The following is a 10,429-nucleotide window of genomic DNA, read 5'->3' on the forward strand; positions in this document are numbered from 1 at the left end:
AATTGGGTGGATCCCACTCAACACATGTAACTTGCTAACTGCACCCTTTACTTGTGAACAGACAATGGTTCTTTCCCCCACCCTGGACACTCCAACAGGTATATATACTCCACTTGCTTTCCTACTATCAGATCCGCTGAAGATGCCAGCCACAGATACAGGCGAAACGTCAGGAGAGAATGCTGCTAGAACATGGCCATACAGCCCGGAAACCCCACAGCACCCCAATTCACATACTGCTCCTGAGCTGCTGGTGCAGAGTTGGGATCAGCTATTGCTTATAACTGGGGCAAAGCCATTCCCATAGGGAGGTGGATTTTACTCCAGTGGTGCATTGACTCCCACATACCCCATCTTCCAGATGTTTCAGTGAGGAACGTTACTGTCCTGTGCCTTGTGAATATCACTTGGGCTGCCTCCTAGCACAGGTTCTTTTAGAGCTCCTCTTGATTTTAGCGATGGGTTTCTTAACTGTTTACACTTCAAGAATGTTTAACACTGGAATTTCAACCAAAGGCTTCTGGGCTTCCCCAGATTCCAAAGACGTGTCCCTTTGCTGGGCCAATTTAGAAGCTGGAGCACACTAGACTAGCACAGTTCTTACTGGTAATAGTCTGTGCAAACAATGAAATGGCTTCAATGGATCAGAGGGAAATTTCTTCTTTTTTCCCCTTCTTTTTTGGCAGGGGGGCTATTTATTTAATTATTTAATTTTGCAGTGTCTCTTTCCAAAGGTGAGCCAAATTGGAAAAGTTGTTGTGGCTTGTTGAAATTGAAGAAATGATCAGACATGTTGTGGGGGAATAGCTGGATAAAATTGTATGGGATGTGATGAGATTACACTTATTTTGAACTTTGTAGCATAGTACATTTTTTGTTCCTGGACATACTCTTAGTGATGATTCTTGAACACCTAATGTTGACAGGCATTTTTGATGCATTGTAGAGAAACTTGGTTGGGGGGAGACATACAGACCTCTGTTTTCTAGATAGAATGGTGTGCCCATTTGACACACCCTAATTTTATTCTGCATTGTAGGACTGCAAGCAAACAGCAGAGTGTTCACCCAGTTTCAGGACTGACACTTCCCTTTTCTTGGAAACTGGGCAGTGTTCATGTGTGAAAAATTTGAACCCTCAGCAGAAGAGAGCTTATATTGCAAAAAACATAATTGTGTGCATGTTACACACAATCAAGTCGCTTCTGGCTCATGGCGACTGAATCAATATCCTTTAAAATGTCTGTTTGCCCTAGTAGCAGTATCTTGCTGCTTTGATTTCATTCTGAGCTTTTTAAAAAACTTAGTGTTTTATTATTATTATTATTTTTAAAAATGTATTTCATAAAAACGTAACGACATAAAAGCAGTTAAACAAACGAAAGAATAAGAATTGAGAATGAAACTTAATTGCAGTTCTGAATGCAAAGAGAGTGCCAATAGAATTATACAAATGATGTTCTATAAGCATAAATTGGTCAACTGATGTTCAGTCACAATTATTATTCTCAATATTTTTTCCAAAATTATAAAATCTGTTGAGTTATAATCTTCTTCTAGAATTTTACTATATTCTCTCTTTTTTTAAAAAAGAGACTCATTTTTAACTAGACTGGAAACCAGTGGCCATTTTCAAGAATGTCTCTCTGGGGTGCATTGCACAGTTTCACCGGTTATAACAGCAGGAGGATAGCGCATGGACCCGAAGCAAGGGAAAGGCTCCTGATCCAGGGAGGAAGAGCTCGAAGCCTTCTTCCGCACATGTAGAATAATGCACTTTCAATCCACTTTCAGTGCACTTTGCAGCTGTGTGGAACAGCAAAATCCACTTGCGAACAGTTTTGAAAGTGCATTATTCTGCATGTGCGGAAGGAGCCTAAGTACATTGTAGGGACTGGATTTACGAATATGGAAGGGAGCTCTTAAAATACGGGCATAGTAGGAGAGTCTGCCTTTGACTGGGCCATGCCTCTGTTGCAAGTATGTTTGGTCCTATGTGCTGGACTACAGCTCCCTGACCAGACAGACAGTTTTATTACAGCCATTAGGCCAGCAAAAAGTCCCCTGACCAAACCCATCCCCTCTCCCGCTGCCTATTGTCTGAAGTCCAACATTTTTAATGCAATGAATTGCTATTTCTTTTGCCATTTTAGCCTTTCAATTTCAAGCAAGTATCATAGGCTTTGTATTGTCGAAGGCTTTCACGGCCGGAATCACTGGGGTGCTGTGTGGTTTCCGGGCTGTATGGCCGTGTTCTAGCAGCATTCTCTCCTGACGTTTCGCCTGCATCTGTGGCTGGCATCTTCAGAGGATCCTCTGAAGATGCCAGCCACAGATGCAGGCGAAACATCAGGAGAGCTGCTTTAGAATTCTGTTTCAACTCCGAAACCACACAGCACCCCATCATAGGCTTTCATTCTTTCTTTGCTGTCACATACCATAAACTACGCTAGCCTCCCAGCGGCCTGTTTTTCAGGCACATGGTTCACCTGTCCCCTGGGATCCGGGTTTTTCACAGCACTGCCTGGCTTAAAACCTAGTTCATGCTTGTAACTTTGACCCTGCTGGTCCACCCTGACCTGGATAGCTCAGGATATCCCATTTTTGGCAGAGCTCAGAAGCAAGCAGGGTTAGTCCTGGTTAATATTTAGATGGGAGACCCTGAGGGAAATGCAAAGTCGCTATGCAGAGGCAAGCTACGGCAAAACACTTCTGTTTGTCCCTTGCTTTGAAAGCCATTCAGGGTCGCCTTAAGTTATATAGCTGAGGCTTGACAGTGCTTTCCACCACCACTAATGGGCTCCAGTACATAATGGACCCCACTAACAGTGTGGTGTAAGAATGCGATCTGCGAGACCAAGGTGATTGAACCCGCACACTGCCATGCAAGCAATCTGAGTGAGCTTGAGATAGTTACATACTCACGCTAACCTACTTCGCAGGGTTGTTGGGCAGAGTAAAGGAAAAAGGAGACGTCCTGCAGAGAGTTGGACTGGATGGTCTTTAGACCCCTTCCAGCTTTTTAAAATTCTGTTATTCTATTCAGCGAGAAAGGCATAAGCCATGTTGAGAGTCCTTCAGGAATAACAAGTGACGCCTTATTTAATGATTTTAAATAGCTATCTTCTGCTTCTCTGTTCACTAAGTAACGTTTCAAGCAATCCACTGAACTGCAAATAAAACTAATGCATGCATAAATGAAGACACAGTGACTCAGAGGCCCGGAATAGCATGAGGGGAAATCTCAAGCCACGAGCGATGACTTGTAAAGATTCCAGGGCATCCACTGAGGCTAATGTTTTAAATCCTCATTGACCTGGGTTGTTTTCTCTTTGAGGTTAGAGATAACTGAATCTGTGTTGCAGAGGGCTTATGTCAGTGACTGAGTCATTCGCCTGGCTGTCACAGGCCGAGCAGTCTGAAGTAAAAAAGCAAAGGCAGGAATACTGGAAGGCAGGAAGGAAATCAGGAAAGGAAAATAGAGGGAAGCACATACAGCTAAAACTTCCAGAGGAAAAGAAAGTTGAAATTCACACATTGTCTCAGAAAAAGATGTTAGCAGACTTGTGTATTTCTGCATCGCAGAACTCAGCATGCCAGAACTTCTTTGTTGTAGAATGCTCCACCTGGGTCCTGGTGCCTACGTAGCCCTGCTTCCCCCCATCTGTGTGATAGTCGTTTTAAGTACAGTGGAACCTCGGTTTTCATTGGATATCCATCCGAAAAGAATCGATGAAAACCGAGGCAAACTTTTCCATAGGAATCAATGTCAATCCAATTAATCTGTTCTAGGCACTCCAAAAAACATACCAAAAACACATTTTGGGTGAATAAACATAGTGTTGAATGCTGAAAACAGTAACAAACAATAACACTAGGACCAGCTTCTGAGCCAGTGGACCAATGTCACACCAGGAAGCTGTCCAAAGAGGTCTGTTTCTTTCTGATGCCTCTTTAAGATATGTCTGAAATGGGGCAAGACATTGTCATTAAACAAATTGCAGATACGGGCCACAACAGTTTTGTCCGGGTGATTTTTCCCCACAAACCCCTGCACCTTACTGCAAATCGATGAAAACCGAGACAAATTTTTCACTGAAAAAAATCGATGAAAACCGAAGGCAATGAAAACCGAGGTTCCACTGTACCCTGTTCAATAATGCCCCAAATAATGGTTTTGACAAAGGCAGCATGTCAAAATGAGTGACAATTCTCATATACAGATGAGACTATTTTCTAGTGTGGAAGCAGACAGTTTTCTCAACTGCTGCACCTCAACGGACCATACTAGCATCTTTTTCTGAGACAGAATATAGTGATCAGCACTAGCGGATGTGGATTCGTAGCCGCAAAGGCATGCCGGAACTCAGAGGTCTTCAGCCTGTGGACGCTGTTGAGTATTCTGGCACAGGGTGGTAGGCACAGTCACAAAATAGCTGCAGGAGGGAGAGCTAGCCACACAGAAGAAAGTCAAAGTGCAGGGGAGCAGAGGCTGGAAAGTGAGTAAAACTAGCAGTGTTATTTTAATTGCCCAGCCAATTGGATCTTCAGTGACTGGTCAGAAGTCCTTCTGGGTAAGTGCCCTGCACAGCTCATGGGTAAGTGCCCTGCACAGCTCACTTTCTAAAAACACTGGTGGGCCCCCCGTTGGAGACCCCCCTGGTCTATCTGAACTCTCAAGGAAGCACTCACTCCCCTGACTTCTTGAGTAACCCCTACCTTCTTCAGTGGGAAGAATCCCACCAGGAATCTGCCATGCCAGATGCCCTCCAAATTTGGGAAGCCACTGGCAAATCTGTTTAGAGCACCAAAGGCCAGGTTTGAATCTGTTCAACCCTCGATCAGATAGAAGGCTAGCAGAATTTCAGAGCCGACTTACAGGGCAATTGTACACACAGTTACACCAATCTAAGCTCGTTGACCAGAGTAACTCTGCATAGGATTGCACTTAGAAGTGAGTCTGCTGGTTATTTCGCAGGCTCCTCCTCCATATGGTATCCAGTAAACTTTCTTGCTGCTGATATTTTTCTCGCCGTGAAAAATGGAAGGATTAGAAATTTGGCTCTCATCCTGTACAGGTATTCTTGCTTCTTTGACCTCCTAGCCTGCCTAGGTAAGGATCTCTAGCCTCCACCAGAAATTCTAGACCTACAGGGCCCTCTTCTTCATTCATAGACTAATCTGTTTGGGCCAGCTGTTTGGAAGATAAAAGGTAGGTGTTGTGGTCCCTGAACTGTCCTCCTCAGGTAACATTCACCCTCAGGGCCTTTCAAAAGCCTTTTGCTTTTAGCATTCATGAAGGGCCTTTTTTCATGATACATGTGCTAGCCTCGGAGGCCTCCGTATTTGAAGTCTTCCTCGTACTGTAGGGTGGTTTGCACTCTCTGGCCTGTATCCCAGCACACTGAGCAAATCATTTCAGTCACCTAAGACCTTCTGGGGGTGGAGGGACAAGAGGCAAGCTTCCGTTTGCGGGTCAAGAGTTCCTGACCTCATAAGTATTCTTCACCTCCACTATGTGGAGTTCCTACTGAAGTTCTTGAGGTGGCCTTGTGAACACTGCTTCAGCCCCTTCCCCCTCTAGGCCTTTGAGCGTCCTTCCTGAAGGCTCTTACTCTCAAGACTGTCTTCCTCACAATGGGTCATGTCACTGTGGGGAGGTTCCAAATTAGGATGTGGTAGTGGCGGATCAAGAGTTCTGCCTTTTTCAACAGGATGAAGAGATCATTTGCCCAAACTCTTGCTTCCCCCGAGAGTCCATTCCATAAGAACTCATCCATTTTTCTTGGAATCCTCTTCCCTCAGTGTTTCAGGGAGCAACATGTCTGTAGAACGCCCAAATTTTGCCATGCAGACAAAATGTAAACCTGCTCATCTCCTTCCACCCCTTGTCTGGGGGAAAGGAAGAGTCCGTGTCCCTACTGTCTCTTAAGGCTGCGGAAATATATAGCCTGTATCTCATTCTCTTCAGTCCTCCTAACCCCAGAGGGTGTCCTGCCCCTCTCTGTTAGGGCAATAATTCCCTCGGAAATGTTCTACAGAAAGCCCCCATGAGGAAATCTGTCGGGTAGCCATTTGGGCCTCAGTTCTTACTAGGGCCATCAGCCTCCAAGTCCTCTGCTCCTCAGAATCACAGGTCCTCTCCAGACTACAGAGATCAGTTCCCTGGGGGATTTGGAGGATGGACTCTATAGCGTTGAACCTCACTGAGGTAGGTCTTTGTCTTCTCCAGGCTTCATCCCCAGATCTCCAGGACATTCCCAACCTGGATCTCACCCCCCATCTCCCACCAGTGGCAACAATAGTCCTCACCTTTAGGAGGAATTAGGAAATGGGTATCTACAGCCAGCTCTAGATCAAAAGCTCTTCAAAGCCTTTAAGCCCTGAAAAGTTGGTAGTCTCTGCATTATCTTCTGTGTATGCAAAGAGAAGTGGAAATTCTCATCCGCTGAATTTCTCTCCTTGTAGACTGGTGGTTCTGCCCATTCTGGAAGATTCTTCCTTTCCTGTTTTTCCGACTCCATGTTTTGGGGAGGTTGGGTTCCTTTCACTGTGCTTCTGCCGTACTGTAGAGAGCAAGCTTGGCTACAGTTGCTTTATTCACTGTTGGTTTTGTGGTTGTATTTTAGACCTTTGTTAGTCTGAGAATTAAGGGGGTATATGTCTTCCCGCCCACGGTAGCAGTTTTCTGAATCTCCTCTGTGAGAACAGACACTCTGTCTTAACACTCTTGGCTTTGAATTCTTTTTGGACACATCCCCAAGATTTTGGGTTACGGTTTCCTCCTAGGTCAGAAGGGAAACTTGGTATGCCTCTGCTGTGATCATTCATGCTTCCTTTTAATGGCCTCAGAAATGTAGACACAAAAATAATTAATGCATATTTCAGTTTAGATACAATGAGCGCCATTTTGAATTCTCTGACTAGGCCACTCTCCAGCCACAGAGACTTAATATTTGGCTGCACTTTCCTGTTCTGTTCTGACTGATTTTGGTACCTCAACAGAAATTGGCCCAATTAAAGATGCTTCCTTAGTTAGCTCAAGTCTGGTTCTGTGGGGCAGCTCAACAGGCTTCAGTCCCCTCAGACTATTCGCCCTCAACCCCCTCCCCCGGCTTCAGCATGACTTTGTGTTGGCACATTTTTTCCCCCTCCCGCTATCAATTGGCAGCCCTGCTGTGGGTTAGGTTCAGTGTGTTGACCTGTGTGGGGCTGTGTGTGGTAGGCCGTTGCCTTCAGGCAGGAATTTGACTTTCTGAGGCCTTATCACTCGGGACCAAATATGTGCGATTTATCAATTGGACTGTACCCTGTTGGGAACCATTCCCCCTTGCCCCCTGGAGCATCTTTTCTCTCAGGGAAGAACAGGGGACCTGGTCACAGAAATGGGAATCCATCTGTTTTCTTTCTCTCCACCATCGCTTCAAAATGGGGCTTAGAATTCGCCCAGCGTTTTTGGTGCATATCCCGTTTTCTCATCCTTGCCTCTGTCCGTTGAGTTCTAACCTCCAATACGGAATGCCCATATTCCCCATGCAGCAGGAAGGAGAAACACTCCTGCGGTGACGTCCTAACGGGAACCAACGAGCAGACTCCCATGGACTTTGGCCTTCAGATCCATACACAGTGAGCAGGCCTCTTATATCCTCAGATGTGGAAGCAGAGCTTTCTTTGGCTTTTCCCGGCCAAGGACTCACGCAGCGGCATCTCAGCAGAAGTACCTTTCACGCAACTGGCAGGAAAAACTCTGTCCTCACCAGCTGCTTATCGCCTCAAGGAATCGCCCTCAGAGAACTATTCCGTGTCTGTCGATGCCAAATGTTGTGCTTGTATTATGTCCTGCGTCGGGGAATCAAGTGCTGATTGCACTCTGGAGTGTCACAGGAACAAGTTTTGACTGCAAATGACATTTATTTATTCTGGTTTTTAAAAAATTATTTATTTAAGGTATTTGCTTTTGTTGACTTTCCTCCACTTGCCATGCAGGTGGTCTTAGGAGCGTGAACGGCCCCTTCACAGGGAGTGTGTTGGTGTCTGTGGAGATCCCTCAGAGATGGCTTTCTTATATGTGTAGTGCCAAGGTATCCATCAGTGGGCTTTTGGCCGTCCCTTTCTTCTTTCCCAAAGCAGGAGGTGCTTTAGAAGAGCCTGTCACTCATCCAGGAAACCACTGTCTCCATTTTAGTTGGCCGCTTGATGAGAAACCTCATAATTTTGCGGAACTTTCCAGTGTTTCCTGGTCAGTTCCCTTCCACGGCAGCCATTTTCTGTGGCACACACTGCTCCGTTTCTGAGGTGCTTTCCAACAGTCTGAACAAGAGTGTGGGGGAGGGGGCCTGATGTAACTTCTATTCCACTTCCATTTTGTTTCTTGCTCACCACAATTAGGAGCTCTGAACAGGAGCCGGGTAGCATCCTTGAGAGGAGCCAGAATTTCCTCATGACAGGAGTCGCCTCTCTTCCTTCTCTCTGCCGTTCTCCGATCTATCTCACACCTTTCGTTTGTCTCCTCTTTTCTGTTGATGTTCTTTTTGATTTTCTTTTTTGACTCCTGATGTAGATGATATTCTGCCTTTCCAGAGATAATGACAAAGCATGCGGGGAGTAATTGTGTGGAGAACTTGGGCATTCTGCCATTTTGAAAAGATTTGGAAGGAAAAACTGGTTTTGCAGAGTGCCTTACAAAAAAAAAACCCTGACTTTAGTGGGGGTGGGAAGAGTTGCTCTCTCTCGCTCTCTCTTTCTCTCCATTTGACAAAAACTCAATTGATGTTGCATTCCACTTCTCTGGGATTTAAGAAATTATTAAATACACACTGTATTACAAAATGGAAGGCTGTTTCCTTTGTTTATGAGGGGGTGGGCTGGGATTCTGAGGTTCTGACAGGCCAGATTTGATATAGGAATAGGTCTTGTTGCCACTCAAATGCTTAGTACACAAGACCCCATCAGTGAGTGTGGCAGGGACTAGAGAAACTCTCATCATTGACCTTAGGAAAACTCTCCTGTGTCTCAGAATAACCATTTATGAGCTTTGTCAGTAAAGTCCACCTGTGATCCCTTCCTTATGTGTTCAGTTTTAGGTGTGTTGACCTGCAGCAAGAACAGCCAGGTTCACGTCAATGGCACCTTAGAGGTCAACACAATATTGGGGGCATAAAGTTTCAAGAACCAAATCTCCCTTCATCAGATATAAGTTGAAATGGAGATCTCTTGAGTCTTTGTAGCCCATTCAGAAGGTGGATGCAGTGTTGCAGAAAAGGAACTCAGGATTCGTAGGTACAACATGCACTGAAATCAGCTTGATTAGAGCAGAGGGGAAATACTTGCGGGGCAGAAAGTTATCTGAAGTGAGATAACAACCCTATGTTATCTCTGTGTTCTGAACTAGTGAATGAACTCAAATTTAGCAATCTCACATTATAATCTCCCTTTGAAGCTTTTCCGTTTGAGGACTGCCTCCCTTCTGTGTTCAGTCTCCCTAATTCCAAGATGGTATGACATCTAATCTAGACATAAACAGCAGGAGCCGCACCCCTATTTTACTCTTTAGTTTTTTTTCTTTAAAAAGAAGATATGCGGGTGTTGGCAAAATTCAGCTTTTATTCATTATTTAAAGCTCATGATCTGTTTTGTAGAATGACAGGGCTTCACCGTGGTAAGGAAGTAGTAATCTGGTGCAGCTTTTAACATTCTTTTTATTTTATTTTTCAAGCACTGGCCTTTAAAAGCAGCATCACCAGCCGGAGTAGTACAAATGCTGCCTCTCTACACCACCCCACGCTGCCTTTAGGGAATGGTCTGCGACCAGTAATTAACAGCCAGAGATCGAAAGCTGTGCTGAAGGAACAGTCTGTATGGGACAGGTCACTTTCACTGCAAGCAGAGGGTGTTTATGTGAGAAAACCCAGAGGGGGGTTGGGAACGATGCTAGGTCAGCATGACTTTGAGGAGGAGTCTGGTCCCCTGTCTAGGGGTTTGGTTTCGGCTGCAAAACCCATCCCTGAAGCATATATATTGGAAACTGCCCACCAATAAGCAGTGTGCTTTCTGGTCCAGAGGTGGCATCCTGTGCTTATTGGCTTTGAAAGCAACATGCCCCGGGCCATCTGCGGTACAGGAAATGCTGTCACGTCCTGGCCAAATTCAGCACGATTGTTTTCAATTATCATTGAGCTCTGCTAGATGGTGACTTTTTTAAAAAAAATCAGTGCATTTTGTGTGAATAAAGTGTCATCAAATCGCAGTGGCCTCACAGCACTCCCCTAGGTTTCTCGAGGCAAGTGATCGAGCAGGGGGAGTTGGACATAGTCTAATAGACCAAAATGTTGGTTACAACAATATAATTCATTGTACTCTTTCTGTTACCTGACCAGTATGTATATTCCACAGGATGATCATCTGGAACGGAACCATTTAATATACATAAA

This window comes from Sphaerodactylus townsendi, linkage group LG05, assembly GCF_021028975.2.
Source record: "Sphaerodactylus townsendi isolate TG3544 linkage group LG05, MPM_Stown_v2.3, whole genome shotgun sequence".
NCBI lineage: Eukaryota > Metazoa > Chordata > Lepidosauria > Squamata > Sphaerodactylidae > Sphaerodactylus > Sphaerodactylus townsendi.